This window comes from Gossypium raimondii, chromosome 13 (assembly GCF_025698545.1).
Source record: "Gossypium raimondii isolate GPD5lz chromosome 13, ASM2569854v1, whole genome shotgun sequence".
Classification (NCBI taxonomy): Eukaryota; Viridiplantae; Streptophyta; class Magnoliopsida; order Malvales; family Malvaceae; genus Gossypium; species Gossypium raimondii.
Window position 1 is genome coordinate 18,290,297 of NC_068577.1, and position 3,788 is coordinate 18,294,084.

The 3,788-nt window shown below is 33.8% G+C and overlaps 1 long non-coding RNA gene across 1 annotated transcript; it reads right to left on the reverse strand.

The window, feature by feature from the left end:
- Positions 1-906: 906 nt before the first annotated feature.
- On the reverse strand, positions 907-1,744 carry LOC128036242 (uncharacterized). Its single transcript, XR_008193029.1, has 3 exons — positions 1,569-1,744; positions 1,353-1,459; positions 907-1,270 (listed from the first exon to the last, which is right to left on the reverse strand). It is a non-coding gene; the product is annotated as an uncharacterized LOC128036242 (long non-coding RNA).
- Positions 1,745-3,788: the final 2,044 nt, after the last annotated feature.

Genomic DNA, 3,788 nt, shown 5'->3' on the forward strand with positions numbered 1-3,788 from the left:
GATTGTATTCTATTCGGAGAAGCAACTAATAAGGGAGTGAGGGTGCTAAAAGAGATTCTTAAGGAATATGAAGACTGTTCGGGTCAATGTGTTAATTTCAAAAAATCTACGATTTTCTTCAGTACGAATACATCAGTCGATGACAGAGGTGAAGTATCAGGAAGTTTAGGTATAAGAGGGTCAACAAACATGGAGAAGTATTTAGGCCTTCTTAATGTGGTTGGAAGACGAAAAAAAGGAGGTGTTCCAATATCTAAAAGATAAAGTTAATTCTAGAATTAAACGTTTGAGCACCAGATTGTTATCACAAGGAGGCAAGGAAGTTTTCATTAAATCCATATTTCAGGCAATTCTGACTTATGCTATGTTTTTCTTCTCCCTAACTCCCTATGTGACGAATTGGAAAAGACCTTCACTACTTTCTGGTGGCAAAAGAAGTAAGGAAAAAGAGGAATTCACTGGTGTAAGTGGCAGAATATGTGTCGAGCTAAAGAAGAAGGAGGTATAGGCTTCAGGAGCATGGCAAAGTTTAATATCTCCTTATTAGCTAAACAAGGCTAGAGAATCCTAAATAATCCAAGTTCGTTAATTGCAAGGGTGTTAAAGGCTAAATATTTTCCAGAAATGGATTTCCTAAATTCGTATCTTGGGAACAATAGTTCTTTTGCATGGAAGAGTATATGGGCAATTAGAGGTATTCTGTCAGACAAAAGCTATTGGAAAGTGGGGAGGGGTACCGAAATCTCGATCATTAATGATAGTTGGATACCAGATTATTCTAGATTATCATCTTACTTTACCAATTATTCCAGATTATCGCCTCACTTCACCAATTTTTATGAATATAAAGTTGTAGATTTAATTGATGACAGAAACAGAAAATGGAAAAAAGAATTGATCGAAGCTACCTTCCCTGCGGAGATATCTGAGAAAATCTTCTGTATCCCGTTAGCTAAAGATCCCCACGATGATTTTCTGGTCTGGAGGGGAGAGTCTTCAAGAGAATTCACAGTACAAAGTGCCTATAAACTATTACAGAGCTTTGAAAATGATCCTAGAGCTTATGCTTTACAAAATGAATCTAGGAATTTTTATAGGAATCTATGGCTCCTAAATCTACATCCTAAGTTAAAAATTATAGTCTGGAAAATATCATGGAACTATATTCCAACTCGGATCAACTTGAACTACAGAAGGCTTTCAAACAACGTGACATGCGTTGGGTGTGGCAGAGCAGCAGAATCCACAAATCATATATTTCACGAATGTCCTATGGCAAGAACAGTATGGGAAGAGTTATTATTCTTAGAGGTATTACAAGCTCCTTATATGGATTTTCTACAGTGGCTCACCTAGGTTTTTGAAAAGAACTCCCCCAATCAACGATGGATTTTTTGCTGTGCTCTTTGGGCAATATGGAGAGAAAGGAATAAGAGAGTGCATGAAAAGGCTAATAGATCTGGGAAAGAGATAGCATTTTTTTATAAAGAGATATATTAGTGAACTGAATGAGATTGAAGCAAAAGTACCACAGGTTAAAATAGGAGGCAGAGAGTGGAAACACCCACCGGATCAGTTTGTAAAGGTCAACTTTGATGTAGCCTATGATGGGAACCTACGGCAATCGGCAGCGGGAATTGTGGCCAGGGATAGCGAAGGAAATACTCTTTTATCATGTACAGAGATTCATCATCAAGTCGTATCAGCTTTCGCTGCAGAAGCAATAGCTTGCCGGATAGCAACTCAAATAGGCAGGGACATGCAATGGCCAAACATTATTATTGAAGGGGATGCATTATCAATTATAAAGAAGTGCAAACTAAAAAGTTATGATAAATCTATGATCGGAGCATATATCCAAGATATACATCAGCTACTGGAAAAATCTGGAAAATGCTATTTTGAGTACATTCCCAGAGAAGCGAACAGCCTGGCACATAAACTAGCGACAGAGACATTAAAGAAAAAAGAAGAGTCTTACCTGATTGGAAGAGTCCCGGGGTATGCTGAGAACCTGGAAGAAATTGAAAAAAGGGCAGGAACAAATGTGGAGAAGAAATGAAAGGTTACAGAAAAAAGAAGTTGTATAGTGGAAATTCAAAGGCGTGGTGGACAAGGCTTCATTGAAATCTGGAAACGTCTCATTGATGAAATGAAAGATGATTTTGAAAAGACGGAAATGGATTTTTCTGATTGGGCAAGATATGATGGCATTTATTAGGTTCTAAAGGATTCTGATTTTTATGTTTTTTAGGGCAATTTTCTAGTTTCTTTTAAAGATTTGAACTATAGGTTTTTGCTTTGTTCTTCGAGCCAAAACTTGCATCTGGTTTTAGCCTGAGACTTTTGTGTTTTTCATTTTTAAGTTAATAAAAGCCCAATCTGAATTAGTTTCAAAAACAAAAATTTAGTATTTGTAAAATATAATTTGAATATATAAATTATATTTTAAATATTAAAATATAACATTATAAATTCAAATATGTAATGTATTATATTTAAAATAAAATTTAATAGAAAAATAATTGTATACTCAATATAAATATTACACAAAATACATTTGATTATATATAAGGGTTAAAAACAATATAGTTTTTCACCAAAAAAAAAAAAGCAATATAGTTCAAACCAAACTGGACTTGTCTGCTGGGCCAGTTGAATTGGAACCGACTAGGGTATCGGTCCAAAGAGAGGAATTAAATCGGTTGACTCACAAACCATTCAAAACCGATTGAACCGGACTAAAAAGCAACTGATGAATTGGTTTTCTCTATTTTTAACATCTTTTTATAAATTTTTAATAATGTATTTTACTAAACCGAGTGAAACAACAAAATCAATTGAATCGAGAATTGGTGGTTTGACCAATTCGACGACCAATCCAGTTCTGAAAATTTTAATTAAAAATGTCATTTGACTTCAAAATTCCCTAAGTGCTTTTTCCAAATGCAAAAGTTAAAATTTTAGCTTTAATGTTTGGCTCAAAAATATTTGTTATATGCACTTTTAACTTCAAAAGTTATATGGTTAACATTAGTCGTGAATTTTTTTTGTTGGAAAGCATCGATAAACAAGCGCTTTACGCATTGCTTGGTTACTAGTGTAATAACATGGGAAAACATTATTTATTATATATGTATTACAATAGTTAGACATAAAATAAAAGATAGTTCATACAAATTTAAATGTGAAACTAAAAAAAAAAAAAACTCTTCTAAAAAATAAGACCTCTTCAAAATAAGTCATGAAAATAACTATATTTTATTAATTGAATTAATTAATTACTAATTTATATAGTAAAATATGCATAAAAAATAATACTTGAACTAAACGTAGGGTTTTGGCGGTTTTGTTAGGGTTTGTAGCAGGTAGGTTTGAGATGGAGGATGATAGAATGAGGAGTTGGAAGAATTTAAATGAAGGATAATTGGGAGGTGACATAATGTTGATGTAGGGCTGGTCTTGAATGTTGATGGTCGGCAGTTTCTTCACTTCCACCTCTTTCAATAGTGATGATGCTATGGTTAATACCTTCAAGTTTGCGGAATTAAGTACTCCGACACTTCCCCTCAACCTGGTGATTAGATGAGAGAAAAAGAGTGAAAATTTGCCCAATTTTTATTTAATAAGATGTCTATATATCCACCTCAACGAGTTTCATAGGTTTCTTTCACGTCAAAAGTAATTTTCGGCTACAAGAGCATTCACCCATGGATCTAAAATCAAACTTCTACCTAATAAAGTTCAATACCCAAATACTGATCTTCTGTCTATAGATAAACCTGCAT